We start from the raw sequence: 12923 nt of genomic DNA on the forward strand, positions 1-12923 counted from the left end.
TATGGGACATGATTTTATCTACAGTGACCTGCACATGGAGAAACTCCATTGTGTCATCCTGTTTCACCAACCTAGATGTATGCTTGCTATTGATGTATATCGAAACACATCCACCTTTAGTCCTTGTATGTGCATCTACTGGTCTAAAAGTGTGGAAGGTATTGAAACTTTGTACAGTCAAGGTACTCTCTGCAGCTTTAAACCATGTCTCAGTTACTGCACTGATGTCTATATTTTCCACGGTGAAAAGGGCTTGGAGGGAGCGCAGTTTTTTTGTTTAGGATCCTGGCATTATGCAGTAGCACCTTGAGGTTCAGTTGAGGTGATTTTGCTATGTCAGTAGGTCATGTCAATTTGGCATTGCCTAAAAAGGCTCTATGGGGAAAGATAAAGTTTTACCCAAAGCGTAGAGGGAACAGGTGCAGACCAACCTTAGCAAAAGAATGTCATCCATTAACCATGACTTTCTCTGCTGACAAATACTGAATTCCCTTGTAATGACACCAGAAACTCAGTCAACTGTTAAAATCAATAAATTTATTTTTGTACTGTGGCATCATCCATGCTAGAGGTAACATGCTGTTCAGAGTTAGGCTCATACCAGCTTGAGACACACAGTCAAAGAGATCTATAGCATCTCTCTTCATATAGTCTAAAGAGATATGTATCAGGTCACTTACACATTATATGGACTATTATGAAATCATACTGGTACCTATGGTGTTTTGACTTGAGTGTGTGCAATTTGGTGAATGCTTGCTCCATGTAAGCAACTAGGCATTATCTTCTTCTTGTTCAGCCTGGTTAGAGGGGCATCAGTATGTATTACAATGGAGTCCCTTATGACTAGAGTCCTGGGAAGCATCTTTGCTTACCTTATGGGCTTTGTACTTCGGGCTCTACCAAGTGTGGCTGTGTGCGTAGTGCTAGGTGTTGCTTTTGTTGAGTGCTTTTTGGTTTGTTAAGGATAATCTTTGCTGACAGAAGGTCTTTATTGTTTAGGAAGATTGCATTTAAGTACCTCAGCATGCGTTGGTCTATATGTGTGCTGTGTGCTGTATGTGGTGGGTAATGTATGCAAGGTTTTGACAACCTGATGTGTGCTTGTATGTGACAGTTTAGCCTCTAGTGACACTGTGCACGTACACATCTTGCATATTGTATATGTTACTTTAAGGATTAAGTGGTTGCCAATAAACATGAGACAATTGTTACACTGTTTCAAGATACTTATATCTACCAGGCCGGCTGCAGAAAATTTAGGAACTGCATATCCATATCATCCAGTCCTTTTAATTGCTGAGCTACAAGGATGTGACATACAGGAGTTAACAGAAGGCTATTAAGGGTGCTTTTTTGAGGAAGGGGTTTGAGACAGACTAAGCTATAAAATACTAAATTTAATGGCATTTCCACTCAACGTGCAAACTAACTACTCTAAGCTTGTTGGTTTGCAAGGTATTTGCTCCATACTTACTGCTTTACAGGCAGTTTTATACGGAAAATTTGCTTCTACATGTTTGCGTCTGTACAGGACACTGGTAAGGTGAGCATTTCCTTGCAAACACCCCAAATTTATACCAGCACTGAAAACACAGACAACTGACTACTGAGCCCTCTGACCAATAAAATGACTATGCTTAAAGCTCTTTTGTGTGTTCTCCAACACAGACTAAGTAAATACATAATACCACAAGATGAATAAGTCTCATCCATACGTCTACAACGCCTTTTCCCATTTTTGCACATGGGGTTGGGGTGTTACTTCAACAGTGACAATCATCTAGTGCCCTTACACCACTGAAAGTCCAGTCCTCCTAATGTAAACACACAAAAGGGTGCCCCAAGTGCAATGCTACCACAAACAAACTTAAGCATAAAGAAAGGCACAAGGACAGGCAATAAGTAATTCAAGATATCAACAGCAGTTTACTTTAAACAGTTTATAACAGTATTATTCAATAAAAGTACTTTGCTTTGTGGAAATAACCGAAGAGACACTCAATTGTGCCAAATTTATACAAGCACTAAAAACAAGGAAAGCTGACTAATAAGCACTCTGGACAATAAAACTACAGTCAGGGACTTCTAGTGTGTTTCCTGACTTGTACAGACCAGGCTACCACTTACTGCCATTAGAAGGAAAATCCCTAGTCCTAGTAACACAGGAAGGAGTTTGCTGTGGTGTAGAAATAAACTACTTTATCCAACAACTAGCTAGATAATGAATTCAGAGCAAGTGAAACTGCAGAATGGATAACAAGAGACAAAATGCACTTTTTTCAAAACAAGCACAAGGAAAATAAATAAATAATTCAAGACGTCACAAGATGGGTTGCCAACTGGCTCATTGACAGAACCCACACTGTAAAAGTTGCAGACTCCAAATCTGACTTCAATCCAGTGACAAGTGGAGTACCACAGGGTTCAGTCCTGGGACCTCTCCGGTTTGGTATCTACAGTACAGGCTAACACAGAAGGCCTCTGGCTAACGAAGTTCGCAGATGACTGCAAACTAGGAGCCATAGTTGAGTCCTCAAATGATGTGGAAATCCTACAGAAGGGCCTCAGTGAGACAGATGCCTGATGTCAGAGGCATGGCCTCAAGCTTAATGCCAAAAACTGCATTGTCATCCCCTTTGGTAAAAACTCTGTACCCATGAACTGCCACATAAACGGCAGTCTACTTAATGCCGAATGCATGATAAGAGACCTTGGGACCCAGGTGGACAGTAGTCTCTCCTTTGACAATCACATCACCACAGTAGTCAGGAAATCCTGCTATGTGGCACACCTCATCACAAAAGAGTTCTCATCCAGGAAAAAAAGAGGTCACTGTTCCTCTCTACTCGGCACTCATTAGACCCATTATAGAGTACAACACCCCTTTTGGAATGTTCCTCACAAGACATCTGCAGCAGCTGGAAAGGCCACAGAAGTACCTCAAAAAGAGGATTACTGGCCTCAAATAGATGCCCCACACTGACAGTCTCAAAAAACTCCAGCTTTTCTCTGTAACATATCGCCTACTCCGAGGAGATCTCTGCCTAAAATATAAAGCTATGTTAAACCCAGAGCTGTTGGACATGCTACACCTAAAGAAATCAAAATCCCTCCAAGCTACACACTCTAGGGACCTAAACCTTGTCACCACAATAAACAGGACATGCTGGAGGGATAGATTCCTGTCCCAGAGACTTCTTATACTCAGGAACAAGCTACCCCATATCTATGTCAAGCAAAGTTCCTCATTAGCACTCTTCAAGAAAAATCTTGATGAGTGGATGGGAAATAGGAAATACACCCCAGGGATCACTTCTGTGGCTCTGCTCGACAGGGGCACAGGAAATTAACTTTCTTAGGTGGTGTAAGCCAGGGAACCTTGTTGGCTAGGCTTACTTAAGCCCTTGGGCCGACAGCATAGTACCTACCTATGAAACTATGATATCAACAGCAGTGTAGAAAGGGAGGAGCTTTCAAAGCTCAATTTACATAGATTGATGATCTAGGGAGGTATCAGAAGAGGACAAAACCTGAATAGGTGACTCCTGCAGTTTTGGTCTTGCTGTCCAGGTGTTGGAATTGGTTGAAGCTCTGGATGAGGGGAAGGATTGAGGAACTGCTCCGATAGAGGAGGAGCCGAATGAATGCCCATAGTGGACAGGGCCGTCTCTATGACCTGGAAAGCTAGTCCCTTGAAGAGGGAAGGGAGCACAGAGCTGAGAAAGACTACCTCGGAACTGTGATCCTTCCCTGCTCCAAAGAAACCACCTCCGAAGCCAAAGTTGCGGTAGACCTGACAAGTGCCGAAGCCCTGAGGTGCAGAGAAGCTCCAAAAACACTGGAGTCACACCCCGCCCCCAGAACTGACAGCATAGACACAACCCTGAGAGATCTCCAGATCCAAAAGAGCTGAAGAACTCTGGGTAGAAATCAGAACCAGAGATGGAAATCTCATCAGAACCAAAACATTGAGGAAACTCAGAGCCAGAATCTCCAAGTCCTCAGAGGAAGTCAGAGGAGGAAGACTAGGTGGGGTTACAGAAGGAAGGGTTCCAGCCCTGGAAGGGTCTGGAACCGAGGACTCACCTGAGAGTCTCCTCGCCACAAGGAGCTGATCCACCAACCTCAACATATCTATTTCTGTCAGACTCTTGGTGGAACGAACTGACATGGGTAGAGAGGGGATTTTGGTCTTTCCAAAAAGGGGCTAGGTAACTGACCTGCAAAGGATCTACAGGTGGGGGGTATCTGGTCCTAGGAGAATCAAGGAAAGAAAATTCAGTGTTTTCAGTTGGCACCGAAGACATCGGGGCTGAAATAGAAGACAGCACCAAGGCTGTCGGCTCCATGGTCTGGTCTTGGATCCACACCAACAATTTAGGCACAGATGGAGGAGACACTTTCGGTGCCAAGGTCGGCACGGAAGTATCCTTTGAAGTAACTGTGAGTTCCGCATTGGCAGAGGGAACCAAAGTATTAAGTCTTTTGGTCATTAGTGCTCAGGGAGAAGTTGGCACCAATTAAACTCCTCTTTTTAGGTTTGCCAAGTTTTGAAGATGAGGAAGGGGAAGAAAGAAGAAGTTATGTACTCACCATAACGTTCCATGTGTGTTGTCCATCTCGCCCTCATTCTTAACTGGGTGGGTTCGGAACAGATTCTCGGTTCTGACTCAGCCTTATACAAAAGGTCGAGGTCTTCCACTAGCAAATGGCTGTAACCCTATCCCATCATGCCCTAGGAAAGCTCCCCAGATCTTGTTTGCTGATATAACAATAGGTACCAATTAAAACTATCAAAAAACTTACAGAGCAATGAAGAAGGCCAGAGAACATTTTCAACTGTATCTGTTCTGTCATCCAGGAGCCAAAGGTTGGGGGAAGGTGAGTGGGATGTAAGAATAAAGGCGAAATGGACAACACACATGGAACGTTATGGTGAGTACTTAACGTCTTTATGTGATGTTGTCCTATTTTGCCTTCATTCTTAACTGGTTGGGACAGCATCCCTAGCACCATCTTTCTTGGGTGGCTCAGGGTAGAATATTCTTCAGAACAATGGACCCAAAAGAGGCCAAATCCACTTTGCAATGAGTGCTAAAGGTAAGAGGCCTTGGCCCATGTTGCTGCAGCACAAATGATATCAATTGGTAGTCTCGCCCGAAAGACAGAAGAAGTTGCTATGGCTCTTGTAGAATGACCTTTTACTTTGTTGAGGAGTTCTTTGTTTTGAGATTTGTAGGTAAAAGTAATACAATCTGATAGCCATTTCAAAAGTGTGACTTTAGATATAGGATCACCTTTCTTGTAGTCTGAAAATGATACAAATAATTGGTCAGATTTTCTGAAGTCTTTTGTCCTATGTAAGTAGAAATGTAATTGTCTATGTACATCTAGTTGGTGTAGCATACATTCGGCCTTGTTGCCACAGTTGGGGGAAAAAAAGTGGTAGGTCTCTGGATTGGTCCAAATTAGATTCTGAGCATACTTTGGGTAGAAAGGATGCGTTTGCTTGTAGAGACACTCTGTCTTTCTGGAAAAGCATGTAGGGGGGCTTTACAGACAATGCTTGTAGCTCTGAAACTCTTCTAGCAGAAGTGATGGCTATCAAAAGAATTGTCTTCCAAGTCAAAAACATTAGATCACAGGATGATGCAGGTTCAAAAGGGGGAAGAATCAAAACGGATAAGACAAAGTTCAGGTCCCATGGTGCTGGAGGGGCTTTAATGGGTGGTCTTAATAAAACAGTGCCCTTAAGAAATGCCTTGCAAAGTCTGTGGGACATCACATCCGGCCCCGAGTCACCTATATGGAAATTAGATATCAATGCTAAATGAACTCTAATACTAGCTGCAGCTGCTCCTTCATTAAATAGCTCTGTCAAGACTTCAAGAATGGAGGCTACAGGGGCAGAGAAGGGGTCAATACAGTTATTCAAGGCCCAAGAAGAAAATTTCTTCCATTTGCTCATATACAACTTCCTTGTTGAAGCCTTATGAGACAAGATCAAGATATGTTTCACTGATGGAGAAAGGTTAGGGAGCCCGAGTATGTTTGGAATTGGAGCAGCCAAGCTGTCAATTTGAGGGTTTGAAGGAAGGGGTGGAGAATCCCTGATGCATGAGTCAGAAGGTCTGAAACTGGGTCCAGAATCCACGGCTCCTCCTGGAGATGAGGCCAAAGGAAGAGGAACCAGATTTGATAAGGGCAGTATTGGGTGACGAGTATCAAATTCCTTCCCAAGAAGCTGGCTTTCTGAAGAACTTTGGGTATCAACGAAAAAAGAGGGAAGGCATAGAGGAGACCAGGGGGCCAATCGTGTACAAGTGCATCCTTTGGTGACTCTCCCAGAGGGGGGATTAGGGCAAGATAGCTGCTGCATTTGGCATTCATGGACGTGGCAAAAAGGTCGTAGCAAAGTTGGCCCCATTTGAGAAAAATCATCTCCGCTACTTCTTGTATTAGGGACCACTCATGAGGCATCAGAATCACTCTGCTGAGTTTGTGTACTACCACGCTGGATTTCCCTGGGATGTGCATTGCTATCAGAAAGTGTTGGGAGGAGGTCGCCCACTGCCATACTCTCAAGGCCTCCTGACAAAGGGGGTAAGATCAGGTTCCTCCTTGTTTGTTTATATACCACAATACTGACATGTTGTCTGTCTGTATTCCAATAGTTCCTAGCGGAAGAGCGTTTCAGAATACTTGCAATGCTAGAAGCACCGCCCTCATGTCTAGGACACTGATGTGTACGTGTGCCTCGTGATTCTGACAAGTGCCGTGGATTGTCCTTCCCAGATAATGCCCCCCCCCCCAAATCTGGGAAGCGTACGTGGTCACCGTGGCTAAAGGTTTTGGAAGAAGAAAGGGTCGATCTAATGTCACATGAATGGCATGAAGCCACCAACGAACGTCCTTCTTGCAAGATTCCATTATTATAATTTGGTGGGACATGGGTAGCTCCTGCACGGACCACTGAGTGAACAGTAACCACTGCAGAATTCTCATATGCAGACTTGCTAATGGAATTAGGGTTACTACTGCTGCCATGGTTCCCAAGACTTTCAGGACTGTTTTTGCTTGTACTTTTTTCTTGGAAAGTAGGATTAGGACCTGACGTCACAGAACTTCAACCCTTTTGGAAGGAAGTTTTGCTATCATTTTTGTTGTATCTAGATCTGTTCCAATAAAAACGATAAGCTCCGATGCAACAAGGCAGATTTTTCATAGTTTATTGTGATTCCTAGGTGAGAGCAGAACTGCAAGGTAGTGTCTCTTGCTTTGGTTAGTAGATGCTCGGCGGTGGCGGTTAGGAACAAGTCATCTACAGTGCAATGAAAAAGTATTTGTCCCCTTCCTGATTTCTTATTTATTTGCATGTCTGTCACACTTAAATGTTTCAGATCATCAAACAAATTTAAATACTAGACAAATATTAGACAAAGATAACCCAAGTAAACACAAAATGCAGTTTTAAGTGATTTTATTTAAGGAAAAAAAAATATCCAAACCTATATGGCCCTATGTGAAAAAGTAATTGCCGCCCTTGCCATGAAATAACTGTGGTTAACCACATTTTTGGGAAAGCGGAGTTCAATTTCACTAGCCACACCCAGGCCTGATTACTGCCAGACATGTTGAATCAAGAGATCACTTAAATAGAACCAGTCAGACAAAGTGAAGTAGGCCAAAAGATCCCAAAAAGGAAGACAACATGCCGCGATCTAAAGCAATTTCAGAACAGATGAGAAACAAAGTAACTGACATCTATCAGTCTGGAAAAGGTTACAAAGCCATTTCTAAAGCTTTGGGACTCCAGAGAACCACGGCAAGAGCCATTATCCACAAATGGAGAAAACATGGAACAGCGGTGAACCTTCCAGGAGTGGCCGGCCTACAAAAATTACCCAAACAGCACAGCGATGACTCATCCAAGAGGTCACAAAAGAACCCAGAACAACATCTAAACAACTGCAGGCCTCACTTGCCTCAGTTAAGGTCAGTGTTCATGACTCAACCATAAGAAAGAGACTGGGCAAAAATGGCATGCATGGTAGAGATCCAAGGCGAAAACCACTGCTGACCAAAAAGAACATAAATGCTCATCTCACTTTTGCCAAAAAATATCTTTATGACACCAAGACTTTTGGGAAAATATTCTGTGGACTGACTAAGCAAAAGTTGAACTTTTTGAGGAGTGTGCGTCCTGTTACATCTGGCGTAAAAGTAACACAGCATTTCATAAAAAGAGCATCATGCCAACAGTCAAACATGGTGGTGGTAGTGTGATGGTCTGGAGCTGCTTCTGGACCTGGACGACTTGCTGTGATTGATGGAACTATGAATTCTCTCTCTACCAAAAAATCCTGAAGGAGAATGTCCGGCCATCAGTTTGTGACCTCAAGCTGAAGCGCACTTGGGTTCTGCAGCAGAACAATAATCCAAAACACACCAGGAAGTCCACCTCTGAATGGCTTAAAAAACAAAACAAAATAAATGTTTTGGAGTGGCCTTGTCAACGTCCGGACTTGAATCCAATTGAGATGCTGTAGCATGACCTTAAATCCTCCAATATGGCTGAATTAAAACAATTCTGCAAAGAAGAGTGGGTCGAAATTCCTCAACAGCGATGGGAAAGACTCACTGCCAGTTATCGCAAATGCTTGATTGCAGTTGTTGCGGCTAAGGGTGGCACAACCAATTATTAGGTTTAGGGGGCAATTACTTATTCACATAGGGCCATGTAGGTTTGGATAATTTACATTTGTTTGATGATCTGAAACATTTAAGTGTGACAAACATGCAAAAAAATAAGAAATCAGGAAGGGGGCAAAGATTTTTTCATTGCACTGAAGGTAAGGAAGCTCTCAGAATCCTAGGCGTCTCAAGTGAGCCGTGACTACTGCCATACACGGTGAACCCCCTGAGGGCTGTAGTGAGATCAAAGGGCAGAGCTTGTGACTGGCTCCTAGCCAAAAGTGCAAATGGCACCTGGACTGCCTGTCCATTTTTATGTGGTAGTACACATCCTGGAGGTCTATCGAACACATCCAATCGTTTTGTCCCAGAAAAGGGAGTATGAACTGCAGTGTTACCATCTTTAACTTTGATTTCCTTACGGACTTGTTTAATTAGCTGAGATCCAGGATGGGTCTCCAGTCCCCTGTTTTCTTTAGAACTACAAAGAACCTTGAGTAAGTTCTGGATCTTATTTGGTCTGTGGGGACTGTCAGGATGACTCTTTTTTTCTAGCAACTTTTTAATTTATAGAGTTGCCTGTTCCCTTTGACTGGGTGCAATGTCCGGGACGTTTTTCATGTTTGGGACATGGAAAGAAAATGGTATGGAGTAACCTCTGGATACGATGCTTTGTACCCACTTGTCTTATTTTTAGCCAGGCTTCTGGGTACAAAGATAAGTGACCCCCGACTGCCTCCAGAGATGGACAGACGGGCCTCCTTTCAAGAACATTGAAAGGGCTTACCAAGGAATGATTCCCTGTTGCCCTGATTTTGCGAACCCCCTCTGCCATGTGGCCATTGTCTTCCATTATTGCTTCCCCCTCTGCCCCTGGGGGAAGAATCATTACATGTCCTGAAAAGCTCTCTGGGATTTTCGGAACAACATTTTTCCTCCCTTTTGACCTTTTGGATAAGGTCTAGAAGGTAGGGAAAAACTGACTCCTATGGCAAAGAGAGCTTTCCCTTACTGTTCACACCTGGTTAGTGTGTCTTTGACTTTTGGCCGAACAAGGACGAGCCATCAAAAGGGGCGTTAACAAAAGAAGATTTAAAGGGCTCCACAAAGTCACACAAGCACATCTAGGAATGTCTCCTTAGGGAACTTCCTGAACCCGCTGGCCTACTTGCTCCATCCACTGCATAAGAAACAAGTCTCATGGAGAAACTGACCACTGAATTTAAGGTGGAGAGCTGAGAGGAAACTTTCTCTGATACCCCTTCAGCTACTGAACCTTGGAGAGTATCTCCTACCTCCTTCAGGAGATCTGTCTGAAGCCTGGTAAAGTGGGTGAGATTATTCTGTGATCTAAGTGAAAACATCACTGAAGAAAAGGTGTGCTTTCCATACCTGTCCATTGTACAAGACTCCTTGTTCAGCAGACAGACAGAAGAGGACGTCTCTGAAAGTTCCTTTTTGGTGGCCGCTCCACCACCATAGCATCTACTGGGACACCCCTTGTAGGAAAACTCTTATCTGTAGGGGAACAAACTCCACTGAGTCTAGAGACTCCCACGCCTTTCCACAAACTAGGTCCATCAGTTTGTTGAAAGGTGAAGACACCCAAGTGGCGGAAGGGCGAGACCGAAAAGCCTTCAGGTATACAGACTCCTCCTTAGAAGGGTTGATGGGCTTCCAGCCACCTCGCTGTTTAAGTATTTCCAGGATGTCTGCGAAGGAGACATCCTCAGAGGGCAACCGTGGGGACCCTTCTGACTCATCAAGGTCTGCATCAGATGTAATGGACTCCCATGGGGAGTCTAAATGCTTCCTCTTGCAAAGTCTCTTACGAGGAACCTCTTCAGAAGGGTATTCTGGAAACGTTTCAGAAGGCAGGGGTTCACTCAATGGAGCATCTTGAGGCCTTGGGTCTCCTCGTCTCTGTGGATGCAGTGGTGCTGAGACAGACACCGGTGCCTTTGGGGGAAGAATATCTGGACCTAAGAGTGGATCTGTCTGTGGAGACGGCACTCTCCTCATCACCTCAAAAGCCCCTCACATCTGATCTGAGGAACCTCTCAGCTCCAAAGAGCCAGAAAGTATCCCCAGAACCAAGGAGATTGGCTCCGAGTCAGATGTATGAGCCGAACTCACCCGAGAGGCAAGTTCAGATCCGACAACTGTCCAATTCGACTCTCCTCCCCAGACCCGACTGGACAGCGTTGGCTCGTAGACTCAAGTTCAGATGGAACCGAGGATGTCAGAGCAGTAGTCGGGCCCAAAGATCTTGGGATAGGTCTTGGCTCCGACAGTTCCACTATGACCAGTTCTAGACATTCTGGGCTCTGAAGTCAGAGATCGAATCGGAGGAGGAATCAATGGTGAAAAGGTACGCTTGGTTAGTTCCAAAGCCCTCTGGGTTGGATCCGACAACAATTTTGCAAGCGCCAGTGTCTTCAATAGCCTCTGCACCATGTAATCCACATCATCATCAGAGAGGCTCCTGGAGGATCGAGTGGATGGAGCAGGAGATCAGGAATTCTGTAGTAAGGGAGAGCTTAAGGTTCAAGATACTGGTTCCAATTCCAGGGATCGGCTCCATACATGAAAACCCAGCAGCTCTGAAACTAAAGGAGCTGGGGTAGAAGGCTTCTCAGGCCCGGCAGTCTTCAGGTTTGAAGATGACATTTTTTGCAACTTTTTTTGTTGGCTCTGACAGAGCCCCTGAGGAAGATGACCTTTTTTTCTGATTTGTCTGATTTAGAAGAGGTGGAATGTCCCGACTTTGAAGGACCCTGACCTTCTTCGATAGCTTCTGAAAAAAGGATCTTCAATAAGCCTCTGAGAATCAATTTAGTCTTCTTTTCCAGCAGTACCCAATGAGTAAAGGACTGGCATATGGCACAAGACTCCTGAAGGTGTACCACTCCAAGGCAGTACATGTAAACTGTATGTCTGTCAGTAATTTAAATGAGCTTGCCTAGTAATTTAAAGAGGAACACAAAGTGAAAAAAAAAAACTTACAGTCAAAATGGCTCTCTAACTTAAACAAGCCCAAAAGTTAAAGGAAAGGAAGCCCTCTAACTAAAAACAGGCTCAAGAGAGTAAAATTTAAGCTGGGACAGAGTGACAGAAAAAGCCTTGAGAAGAAAAAACAATGCCCAACAGCAGAAGCGAGCACTCTAAAACTATTCAATAAACACTAACTACATATAACAGTAATAATCAAACAATAATTATCCAAAAAATGAAAAGGAAAATTCCACTTAGCCAGAGCCAGTATGGAAGCACTGTATCTTGTTTAGTGGCAAACAAGATCTGGGGAGCTTTCCTAAGGCATGATGGGATAGGGTACAGTCACAAGCTAGTGGAAGATCTCGAGCTTTTGTACAAGGCCAAGTTGGAACTGATGATCGGTTCCCAAACCAACCAGTTAATAATGAAGGTGAGATAGGACAACATCACATCATCTGTTTTACGTTCACTAAAATGACCACATAAGGCCTCCTCAAAGGAAGATTTTATCATCCCCTTTAACAACAATTTATTCTTCCTTTCCATCAGGGCCTGGTAACTGAAACCATGACAAATAGAACAATCTTCTTGTAAGTGCACCGGGCCCAGACATTTCTTAAAACCGGTGGTACATTTACCTTTATTGGCCATGATTCATACAGCAAGAATCACACACAAGCACACTATAAGGCAAAAAAACTAAACCAAGTAAATAGACAGAGATAGGGGAAAGAAAGGTGCTACCAACAATGGTAGAAAGGAGCACCTGAAGGTACAGAAAGCTACCAGCAATCATAGGTAAGACTAGAGGGAAGCGTAGAAAGAAAAAGCATAAACTATTACTTTTTTTTTTTAAACTAGGAGAGAAAAGGGAAAAAGAATGAAGACTACCAACGATGGTAGCAAAGAGTACACTGAAGTGTATGTGGGAAAAAGGAGAGGAGAAGTAAATAGCTATCAGAAAGTGGGTAGACTACAGAGAAAAAAAACACGACAACATTAAAGATGAAAAACCTTATAACTATGCAAAAACTAGAATAGCAAGGAGAAATAACACTTAGCTTGAGAGTTAGTTGGTGATGCATCTGTCACAGGAAAGCAGCAAATGAGATCTGAGTTAAATTGGAGAGGAGCATTCTGGGTAGGACTTAAGCTCGAGAATTTTTGGTTTTCATGGGCTGTAGTAACGGCCAAGTCGGTTCCAATATTCGAAACCGAACCCATATGTC

The 12923-nt window shown here is 43.7% G+C and overlaps 1 protein-coding gene across 3 annotated transcripts in view; it reads right to left on the minus strand.

Annotated features, from left to right (window-relative positions):
* Positions 1–12923, minus strand: part of TOGARAM1 (TOG array regulator of axonemal microtubules 1) — a 1826974-nt gene that overhangs the window by 1338282 nt on the left and 475769 nt on the right. The gene's annotated exons all lie outside the window — the stretch shown is intronic.

The sequence above is a fragment of the Protopterus annectens genome, chromosome 6.part0, assembly GCF_019279795.1.
Source record: "Protopterus annectens isolate FY-2018-M chromosome 6.part0, PAN1.0, whole genome shotgun sequence".
NCBI lineage: Eukaryota > Metazoa > Chordata > Ceratodontiformes > Protopteridae > Protopterus > Protopterus annectens.